Here is a 12,113-nt window from a genome sequence, read left to right as displayed (position 1 = left end):
GCAGTTCTCCAGCTACGTTTTTGTCACTCTCTTACTGTCAAACTGACACATAAAAGAGAATTGAATATTCGTATTGAATATATTTAAACATCTGTACCAAAATGTTCAATCAAACCATATAAACTGGCCTACGAAGGTCTGCTAGCTTAATGGACACATGATGTGATTAGCGTAACATGAACTCTAGCTCCAATGGTAGGGTGACCAAACGTCCTCTTTTGGAACACACACTTGGGGATGACAGACCACTTTCTTCCGCCCTGTCTGGGCATCTAGGTGTTTTAAAAATTTAATAAAAATATCCGGTTGACATTGCGCGACTAATAGGAGTTGGAGTGCGCCTTGTTACAGCGACTTGTACCGCGATCTGGAGGCCGGGCCGAGTGTCCTCTTTTTGGGATCTGAAAATATGGTCACCCTACCAATGGCAACCAACTGATACTTGTGCGTACAAGATTCATAATGTGTGTGTGCCTTCCTAACCTAGCCTAGCCTTGATGGGACAGAAAGAAAACAATTTGTTGCTTTGCACTTTGAAAAGTGACAAAATGTGCTTGCTTCAAGCTTTTTGTTTGTCACTCTCAGATTGTTTACTTTAAAAATAACACAAAAACAAACAAAAGAGAGTTAAATATATTTATAGAACATTTAACCACCAAAATATTCAACCAAACCACACATGGAACCTGGCCTACAAAAGTTTGCTACCTTTAATGCTAGCGTATTATGCGATTAGCATAACACGGCACACGTTGTAACTTGCACCCAACATAAAACATGTTTGTGTCATCTTGTGTGTTCCGCACAATTAACCTGCTGGTAATGTAAATTTAAAAATACATGATTTATGTTTCAAGTTCACAAGTGTCACTACTGCAAGTGATTGTGATAGTCAGGTTTTATCTTGAAATATTCACGCGTGACGCGTGTCCGTGACGGACAGTGTAGGGGTTCAAAATCCTGCCATATTTAACCATTAAAACAAAAAACATTTTGTGATACCATGGCAAATAAATGCCGCTATTACAAAGCATTTTTTAAGAGAAAATAACAGGGCATGTATTGCAATAATAGTGTGCAAAAATAACTCCTTAAATTTACTTTAATTGCACACAGCATGCAACCAATGTTGCATAACCCACCACCAGCTGCTATAGGAGAAAATATTTTGTGACTCACTGTAAAATAAGTTGTTCAAGGTTCACTTTGGGTGACCCTTGTTTGGGTTACACGTGTGTGACAGCGTATTGTCAGCTGAATCACTAAATGTTGACAGAGTTGCACTTTTGTTTAGGAAAAAAAAAAAAAAAAATCCCCCTCCATATGCTGCAGGTGCTCACAATCTTGTTATGTTTGCCGGAGATAGCAGCCAAGCAGCGAGCCAGAGGGTACAGGGCGAAGCGACATTAGCGGAGTAGCAGAGTTGCAACGTACGCCGTCTCCGGCACAGTAAAATAGCTGACTTGATCGGATAAGATGGGATGATAACATAACGCGTAAACTTCTGCGTGTCTAGGTGTGTGTGTGCGGGTTTATCTGGAAGTAGTAGTCATTGCTTGTTACGACATGCCACCGTGCAAGATTTCTAGTTGGACAATTTTCAGCCTTGAGACACACAAGTCAACATTTTGAAACAAGAATGTATTCACTGCTCAAAAACACGTTCAAAAGCAAAAATACTGTATAAGGCTAATTTTAGATAAAAAGAGATTCTGGGTTTGAAGTTAAGTGCCTTCATTTGTATCAGTGCACTTGTAATGTGTAGTTAACTAACTAGCTAAAAAGAATCTTCATTTTTGGCCGTTTTAGAGTGCCTTGTTGTGTGAAAAAATCTCCTCAATAACATGCTGGGCTATATTCCAGCCATCGTAGCCTTTAGAGCAGGGGTGGCAAACTGCGGTCCTCGAGGGCCGGTGTCCTGCAGGTTTTGTAGATTTCCCTATTCGAAGTGCAGCTGATTCCAATTAACAGGCTCGTTATCAGGTTTCTGCAGAGCTTGCTGATGAGCTGATCATGAATCAGCTGTGTTGAAGAAGGGAAATATCCAAAACCAGCAGGACTGCGGCCCTCGAGGACCGGATCTCGCCACCCCTGCTTTAGAGTGATGTATTTTAGCATATCAAACATATAGCGATATGTACGCGTGAACCCCTTTTCACACTGCACTCACTCACTGTCTGTTATGCATACTAACCCTAGCGAAAAGTATGGAATCGCCAGTCTTGGACGAGCACTCACTCGGACGTTTTATTCTGTAGATCAAACTCAGATAAAAAGCATGACACAGTTGTAAGGTCATTCCAAATTGCATCATCTTGGCTGGAAAAATATGGAATCACTCCATTTTGAGCAGAAACTGAGGACACACCCAGTCAATTTCCTTTCCTTAACTGGGCGCCTGCCTCAAATGACATCTGTTCATTAGTCAGCAGTTACCAACAGTGCAGATATCACACCTTGGAGGGCTGCTGGACCAAGTGGATTGGCAAGAATCATGGCTCCAACAAGGGAGATGTCTCCTGAGACCAAAGACAGGATTATCAAACTTCTTGAAGAAGGTAACTCTACATGTATGGTAGCCAAAGATGTGGTCTGTTCACAGTCAGCTGTATCGAAGATACATAAATTTTCAATAAATGCACAAGTTTACATTGACATTTTGGACATCTTTCTTATCCCTTCAATTGAAAAAATGTTTGGGGATGATGAAATCATTTTCCAAGATGCCACAGAGCAAAAACTGTGAAAGCATTCCTTGGAGAAAGACATATCCAGTCAATGTCATGGCCTGCAAATAGCCCAGATCTCAACCCAATTGAAAAGCTCTGGTACTGGAAATTGGAAAAAAAAACATGGCTCCGACCTGCAAAGATGATCTGGCAACATCAATCAAAGAGAGTTGGCACCAGATTGATGAAGAATATTGTTTGTCACTCATCAAGTCAATTCCTCAGAGACTGCGAGCTGTCATCAAAGCCAGAGGTTGTGCAACTAAATACTAGTGATTATTTTTTCTTTGTCTTTTTTCATGATTCCATATTTGCTTCCTCAGAATGGAGTGATTCCATATTTATTTTACTGCACTTGCTCTATAAAAATAACATTTACTGACCAATGTTTTTTCTTCATTTCTTTGAGTGTTTGTGAAAGCCAAGATGTTGCACTTTGGAATGACCTTATGGCTGTTTCATGTTTTTTTTTTGTTTTTTTGTTTTAAATCTGAGTTTGATCTACAGCAGGGGTGGCAAACTGCGGTCCTCGAGGGCCGGTGTCCTGCAGGTTTTGCAGATTTCCCTACTCGAAGTGCAGCTGATTCCAATTAACAGGCTCGTTATCAGGTTTCTGCAGAGCTTGCTGATGAGCTGATCATGAATCAGCTGTGTTGAAGAAGGGAAATATCCAAAACCAGCAGGACTGCGGCCCTCGAGGACCGGATCTCGCCACCCCTGATCTACAGAATAAAACATCTGAGTGCTCGTCCCCGACTTGTGATTCCATACTTTTTGCTAGGGGTCGTACATGAAATAGTTTCACGCATTTAATGCACTTGCCCCCAGTTTGAGATCAGAAAGGCTGAATTCTTTTTTTTTACAATTTTGAAGCCACATGTGGCCAATTTAAAAATAAATAAATAAATAAATAAATAGTTAACAAAAAATCCATATTTATTTTCCACTTAATCATCACACAATTATATTGTCAAACAGAACAGGATTTAAAACAACAAAAAAACGTGATGGACACAAGTTAGTGTTTCCTAACAGATGTCTTAATGTTTTTGTCTTCTCCCCACACAGAGCGGTGAATCCCTAATGACGCGACCGCAGACTACAATCGTCACTGTTCACTTTTTCCACACGCTAATCAGCATTGCGTGGGGGCATGCAGGGGGCTCTGTGGCGACAGACGCCCGCCATGGGGAAATGGGTCTGAATGGAAATATGTGTGGAATGTGATGCAAAAAGACAACAAAAAAAAGGTAACGTTCCATCAACAGACCAAATGACAATGACTAATACCGGCATCTTATCAGTGATACAACAGGAAGCGCCGCTTGTGGTCACCCGTCTATTCGTCATGTCTATTTTGATGTCATTCACTATTTCCTTTATCAAGGTCTAGTTTGACTTTTGAACTCCATTATGATTTCAAAAGTGAAAGAAAGTCCTGTCTTTGTAGCCTTTAATTAGCAAAGGAACCATATTCAGCAACTTGTCCCTGCATGCAGTGGTGTAGTGTAGGTTGTCAACGCCTGGATCAAATATTTGTGCCTGAAGTGCTCCCTGCTACTCAGCTTTTATTTTCTTCTTTAAAAAAAAAAAAAAAAAAAAAAAAAACCCTTCCATGCCAACATACTTACATACTCAAGCTTAACTTGTGTGGATGTGAGCCAAAAAGTCATAGTCAAATTTGTTTGTGGCGTTGCATGTCACATAGCCTACTTATTCAAGGAAGTTCCAATATTATTGTTGGGCCCTTATTTCCTGCCTCCAGGAGTGATTACTGTAAATCTCTGACCTGCTACTGAACTGCATTGATCTATCATAAAAATAGATAAATGCTTTAGTGTCTGCATTCTTGAAGACCACAGTAATGACAAGCCCAAATATCAGTGTTATGTAATCTGATTGGTCTGGGTCAGGGGTCAGCAACCTTTAATGTCAAAAGAGGCATTTTAGGCCAAATAAATGACAAAAATAACTGTCTGGAGCCACAAAACAATTGAACATTGTGCTAAACGAAACGGTGTGTTAGCGTCTAATGTGCTGAACATTAGTGTTGTTCCGATACCGATACTGGTATCGGCAGAGGTGCCGATACTGCATTAAAACAGTGGTATCGGTATCGGTGACTACTCACAAGTGACATGCCGATACCATTAATTCCAACGCTAATATAGGATTTTGGATGCAGCATCTTGTGTCTCGCTGTTGCATGACATTCACTGGTATGTGACATGTTCACTGCATTCCGATCTAAGATATCCTATTGGCCCTTGAATGCTCTGAACCAATGGCAGGACAGCTTTTTCATGTTGAGGGAAAAAAAAAAAAAAAACTTAAGTATCGGTATGGTATCGGTATCGGCCGATACTGCAAAGCTGGGTATCGGTATCGGGAGCCAAAAAACGGAATCGGAACAACACTACTGAATATCCAAGAGCTAACATAACCAAAAATATGCAGCATCCAATACGTTGAGATTCATTTTCTTTTGCCTTTTGCCTTCTGTTTTTAGATTAAAAAAAATAATAATTCATACTCAGTTTTTCATACGTTTTTAGGCTTTTCTGATTTTCTGTCAAATTTATGAAATTTTTGGCAATTTTATGGACATATTATGGTAATTTTCTGCCTGTCTTCCGTTTTTGGACATTTTATGGCCATTTTTTTACATTTTGTCTGCCTTTTTGCTAGCAATTTTCTGACATGTTTGGCAATTTAGTTTTTCGGAATTTCTTTTATTTTTAGACATTTTATCGTTAATTGTTGTTGTTGTTGTTGTTTTTTTTTTTGTGTTCTTTTTTTTTTTTTAAAAGAATGTTCCGACCTTTTTGGCATTTCCAAAGAAATTTCATGGGAAAGTTCTGCTTTTTTTATTTTTTTTTGGGACATTTTATGATTACTTTTTGACCATTTACTTTCCTGCATTTTAAAAAATACATTTCCTTTTTTTTTTTTTTTTTTTTCCCCCAATTTTGTATACATCATATGGTAATTTTCTGCTCTCCTCTTTCCTTTTGGACATTTTATCATCAATTTTGGACATTTTTAGGTATTCTTAAAAACGTTTTCATCTACCCTTTGACTCTCTTTTTTACTTTTTTTTTTTTTTTTTTTTTTTCTTTAACGAACAAATTTGGACCCAAACATTTTTTTATACTATTTAATTTTTAGTTTTTTTTCAATTCTGAATCATTAATTCTTTTTAAGAATATTTTATCTAAAATTTTAAATACATATGACCAAAAAAATTAATTTTTTGGGGGGGGAGCCTCAGGAGAGGGACTGAAGAGCCACATGTGGCTCCAGGTTGCAGACGCCTGGTATAGATATAATAACATATCAAGTTGCGGTTCAATCACTTTTTTTTTTCTTCCCCACCCTCATGTTGACAATAGTGAGGAATGTAAATTTCCAGGCCCCAACATGAACAATCGTGGAGGCATCCCGTACACAATGACAGGCTTGTGCCACAGAGGACCCTGATGGCGCATGAAAAGACCTGACACAATGAATCCAACGCACGTTTATCAGTTGGCAGTCTTCCTATCAAAACAACAACACATAGCCCACGCTCACACATACACGATACTGTGTGAGGATGAGTTGACACCAGAGTTGCCATTTTCTGTTATGAAATCCATATTATTATTATTTTTTATTTTTCTGCAGCCTTTCAAGCAAGAGAGCAGCTTATCCAGGCGCTTCACAACCATTGTCCCCTTTCAACAGTGACTGACACGACACTGGTATGAATCACAGGTGAAATCATTTTCCATCGCTTTCAAAGCTTTACGCACACCTGCGATGTCCGTCAACATTTACCTTGTGCATCCTTAGTGAGGGATTTGTGTATAGCGAGACCGTGTATATAAAAGGGAAGGACAGAAAAAGCATCTCTGGCAAATGTAAACAAACACAGTTGACAAAAGAGAGCAGAGCAAAACGCACTCGCGTGGCTCTTGACGCATACTTTAACTGTGCGTGCCACTTTAAAACCGTGTCCTCATTCATTTCGCCCCGAGAACCCCAAGGTTTGAACGCTTGTCTTAATATTTAGTCTGATAGTGTGACGATGCGCTAGATTTATTAGGTGCAAAGGCCCAAATGGCCATTTTCATCCCAAGACTTTATTTTTGCAATGAGACATACCAAACAATGTAACATTTTTGAAATAACCAAAGGCAATAGTTGGAATAGCAAGACTCTGTGTAAGACTTTGCTCATTCCCTTGAATTAAGCAATATTTGGAGAAATTAATAATCATGAAAACATATGCATCAGTACTGTGGACATAAAAAGCCCACAAATCCATGTCGATAGGATTTTGTGATCAAGATAAATCAAATCTTTTGTCCACCACTAATCTGACCTGTCGAAATTAGCCCGCGCAACTCAATTGAATTAAGAAGAAAAGTTGCAAAAGTAAAAATAAACAACACAGTCATCATGACGGGCCACCGGGTGGCGCTAGTGTGCAAAGCGCAATAACGAGCAGACAAGGTTGACTTTGATTGGTGGATGAGGGGATTCATCAAGTGATTGAACCCACAACCTTAAGGTTGCAAATTTAAAGGTGCATTGTGGCATTTAAAAAGTAAATGTTAAGATCGTGCACGTACTCGCATGCGCACAATGAACGAACCTAACAAAGATGCTGCAGTTACACTTTGGGCCAGAGGTGGCAGTCGTGAGAAGAAAAAAAAAAAAAAGTGACTAACTGCACAATGATCCGTAAAAAATAAGTTTTTTTTTGTTTTGTTTTTTATCGCCCTATTTTTTCCATCTTTAAACTGTTCATCTTATTGCTGTTTTATCTAATTGCCGCCCACACACACACAAAAAAAAGAACTAAATTTAAATGCCAACAATTAAGATTTGTATGTTTTTCTCCTGTAACCTATAGCTACAAACCATCCCAACTTTTAAGTGTTCATCTTAAACCTGTCACTTTTTTTTTGTTTCAAAATTCCAAAATAAAAGCCAACCAAAATGTTTTTTTTTATTTTTCTACTCTACTTTTTTTTTTCTTTTTTTTTTTTTTATACCAATTTCAGCAATTCCAACTTTAAACTGTTCAGTTTATTCCAGGTCATTGAATATCCATCCATCCATCCATTTTCTTGACCGCTTATTCCTCACAAGGGTCGCGGGGGCTGCTGGCGCCTATCTCAGCTGGCTCTGGGCAGTAGGCGGGGGACACCCTGGACTGGTTGCCAACCAATTCATTGAATATCATTCCACTTAATTTGATATATTCCACAATTTTTTTATTCAGACTCTGTCTTCACACGCAATTTCTGGGGAATTGCATTCTCGATTTTATAATTATTATTAATGAATGTTTGTATGAATGTATTGCATTTATAACCAAAACAATAAATCTGAACTTAGCTTACACTTAAACAAACTATTGTTAATTATAATTAATAAAAAAAAAAAAAAACGTGCAAAAATGCTGCTAAGATGTTCAAACAAGGTCAAACATCATTTAAATGTCAGGATGCATTCCATTGTGAAAGCTGTCTTTCAAATGTAATGTAAAGATGTGGAATGAATGGATATTGTTCCAATGAACATGCCACAGAACACACAAGAAAAAAATGTGAACGCAATTTTGTTTCCAGAGGGGGAAAAAATTGGAGCAGCTTGACATCAACAAGTCTTGTCCAAATGTCTAAACACGTTATGTAATGCGCCTCAAATGTACACATGTGGAGAATGTTAATTTCTCATTTCTGGCATCTCTGAACTACATTTAGGCAACAAGTTCATACGCTGACCCCTTGATGAAATCAAATGTACAATTCCAACTTGCGCGAGCCAGATGTGAAGCGTCTCACATTCACGTCCGTCAGCACAGCATCCGTTCAAGTATGCGAGGGGACGTTCCTGTCATGTTTTGCACCGTGTCGTGACTGACGGGTAGGGAGACACTCGGTTTGTTGGCACGCGGGATTACAAGCGGGCGGAGCGTTGACGGACGCCCGTGCCGCATTCCCAGCATTAGTCTTGAGAAGTGTGTCGCCACGTGATGTCATGCTGCCAAGAAAGTTCACACCAAAAATCTCAATATCACCCACTTTTTTTTTGTGAGTAGCGCGTTGGTGTTCGTGGAATGGAAAACGAGGTGTGTTGAGGCGTTCGTCCATCCGCCCCGCCCCGATGTTCCCGCTCTATTGTAAGCTGCAGAATTCCTGCCGAGCGCTGGAGATTCCTCGCAGCGTAATGGGCTATTATGCTAGCTCGCACGCTATTCAATAGACTAATGACTTGTGTCAAAAGCCAGCGTCCCAGGGGAGTTGCTTGCATTGAAGTGAATAGTTCAGAGGGTGACTGCCATTGTGTTGTGTCGCCGCCTCGCCGGGCCGGCCCGCGTGCACGTTAGCCTCTTTGGCGCGCAAGTGCGTTATGCAAGGAGGGATGTTGGTGCGGCAGGACTGCAAGCTTTTTTTAAGGGCAAAGCTGACTCATGGTTTAAAGGCCATGTAATTGTGTTTTAAATGGAAGGAGGATAATGTCAAAACGATAACATGGAAGCATGTTACTTTGTTTGACGCCTGCCTTAAAAGTAGGAATGTCACGAATATCGTGATATTAAAACTGCCACAGTATCATCGTTGTCATGTTCACAATATTTAAAAGGAACACATCTGTTAAAAAAGTCAGGTTGATTTCCATTTGTGCAATTTAATTTTCATTAGGGATGTTTTGGCCTTCTATGTTTAAAATCTATGCTAATTGTCAGATGAAGGGGAACCTAATTTGCTTGTGAAGCGATCAATGTGTGCTTGCATTAGGAAGTAAGCGCCTCAATATTGTTATAGAGATTGTAGGTGGTTTATATGCATTGCTGTTACGTGTTATGTATGTCAGTATGAGCTCTTTTTTTTTTTTTTTTTTTTTTTTACAATATTGTGATCTTATTTAAATATCACCCCCCCACACACACACAATATCGTGATAATTATCGTATCGTGACCTTCATATCGTGATATCGTATTGTGATGTTTAGTCTTTTCCATACAGTACAGGTACACTTCAATGAATTATAATTTTGTAGAAATGAGAAAACAATAACTTTAATAGTTTAACAATTCTATATCATAAAACACTTATTGTTTCTTGTGTCATATTCTAACTAGCTATTCTAGCTACCATGGTTTTTAGTGGAAGTTGTATCCATAAACAATTGAAATCAGGGTAATGTAGCGACATGAACTTATTGGAGCCTTGGCGAAATAATTAGGCCAAGTATGGAACCTTGAGGCGGCACGGTAGTTGACTGGTTCGCACGTCCGCCTCCCAGTTCTGAGGACTCGGGTTCGAGTCCAGGCTCCGGCCTTCCTGGGTGGAGTTTGCATGTTCTCCCCGTGCCTGCCCCTGTGGGTCTTCTCCGGCTACTCCGGTCTCCTCCCACATTGCAAAGACATGCATGGCAGGTTAATTGGGCACTCCAAATTGTCCCGAGGTGTGCTTGTGAGTGCGGATGTTTTTTTGTCACAGTGTGCCCTGCGATTGGCTGGCAACCAGTTCAGGGTCAGGTGTACCCCACCTACTGCCTATAGCCAGCTGGGATAGGCTCCAGCACCCCCCGTGACCCTTGTGAGGAATAAGCGGTCAAGAAAATGGATGGATGGATGGATGGATGGATGGAACTTTGAATGAAGAATTTTCTGTAAGCCGTAACTACGCCAGAGCACAACAGCTCGCTAACAGTCTGTGTTGCCTTCAAGGCCCGCCCAGACCATGGGAAACTACCCAATCCACAACCCACCCACAAGGGCTGCTACATTCTGTTAAACTGTTTGGTGTACAGTATATACTTTTGCAGCACATAATTCAGAAAATACAGATAAATAGATTGTCTTCTTTTTAGGAAATAAAGGATAAAAACGAAAGTTACCGTGACAGTTTTAACAGTCTGAATTATTACGCTCTAAAAATGTTAATGGTATTTTTATGTGAGAGGTGCGCTGAAAGTTGCATTTATACTCCAAGTAATAACATTTAGGCCTTTCAAAATGCTCCAAATAAAAGATAAGCCATTTATTTTTAAAAGCTCCCATTTTTACACAAGTCAAAATATGCTATGGCTAAGTTACGCTAACACGGCAGTCAAATCACAGTTACAGTAAATATTTCTACGAAAACATTTCAAAGCTTCTAGGAAAAACTGTGCGTGTCTTGTAACGTGTGAAGACGTGTTCTTGTGTGTAACCTCACAATGTCAAACATTTGGTCAAAAACCGCGGACCCCTGTAATTTTACGACTTGTCTTTACTTGCATTTTTCACTATTATGTCCCTTATTACTGTATCTTATTAATCCTCATTACAAGAAAGAACAGCCGCCAATGGTGATCTCAATGATCAGCTTTGGCTGTGTTCACGTCAACAACAGAGAAAATGAAATTTTAAAAAAATTATTTCATGCTTTAAAGTTAATTTTACATTTGTCATTAGTAGCGCATGGGTGAGAAAAGCGATTCTAAGATTTATACTGCAGGTCCGAGTGTTCAAATTTGTTGTTATGAATTCCACTGTATTGTTTAAATGGCTGATAAAGTGAATATTTTCTCTTATATAACTTCCCATCCTGACTGACTCTGCCTCAGACATGTCTACGTTTGTTTTGCAAACAAGAACCGGATTGATCTGGATACTTTGCCATTAGTTGCAGTTAATGTTATTGGCCTTTACACACAGAAACAGTAACAATATTTATTGCTAGCAGCCCCCGGGCACAGTAAAGTCTAATTGGAATACGTTTGCCACACGGCCTGCAGAGTTAAAAGTTTTCCATCAATTTGCACTGGGTTGCTGCCTGCTGCCAGTTCAAACAATTTAGCGATGAGTGATGGGAGTGAATGCAGTCGCACCGCCCTTTGAAGTCAACCCAAGAGCAACTTGTATGACATCCACCACACTGCACGTAAATAGGAGCGAATCTGGAGGACTGATGCAGCAGATGTTGCCATCCTCAAACGTAAAGAAGAATTGAATTCACTTTTTGTTTCGGCTTTTTTTTTTTTTTTTTCCAACATTGAAAGTAATTGCAATAATGTACTTTGAGTAAGGACATAAAAAAAGGCATCCATCACTAACATTCTTTACACAATTAAGAAAACATTACTAGATGTGAACAAAGAAGATATAGAGGCTATCAAAAGTCTACACACCCTATTTCAAATATATGCGGCTTGTGTGCACTGTGGATCAGCGTGGGACATGATGGTTCTCAAAACAAATAATTGATTACACGTCTAGCTGATATCAAAACACATTTGATATTCTACATATCCTCCTGACTACCAGGAAAAATTAAATATTGTCCAATCATGTTTATTTTGATATTCCCCAATCTTTGTGAAGTAACTGGAATACTTCA

General features: G+C 39.4%; 1 long non-coding RNA gene across 2 annotated transcripts in view; it reads left to right on the top strand.

The window, feature by feature from the left end:
* LOC144007830 (uncharacterized) overlaps positions 1-12,113 on the top strand; it is a 36,754-nt gene that overhangs the window by 21,969 nt on the left and 2,672 nt on the right. Inside the window, exons 6-7 of one of the 2 annotated variants that reach the window (XR_013280390.1) lie at positions 3,798-3,979; positions 6,396-6,472. This is a non-coding gene — a long non-coding RNA (uncharacterized LOC144007830). Of the gene's footprint in view, positions 1-3,797; positions 3,980-6,395; positions 6,486-12,113 lie in introns of both variants that reach the window. The other variant, XR_013280389.1, reaches the window with a different exon arrangement.

Source organism: Festucalex cinctus, chromosome 19, assembly GCF_051991245.1.
Source record: "Festucalex cinctus isolate MCC-2025b chromosome 19, RoL_Fcin_1.0, whole genome shotgun sequence".
Classification (NCBI taxonomy): domain Eukaryota; kingdom Metazoa; phylum Chordata; class Actinopteri; order Syngnathiformes; family Syngnathidae; genus Festucalex; species Festucalex cinctus.
Note: the sequence above shows the minus strand (reverse complement) of the source record. Positions and strands in the feature narration are given on the sequence as shown.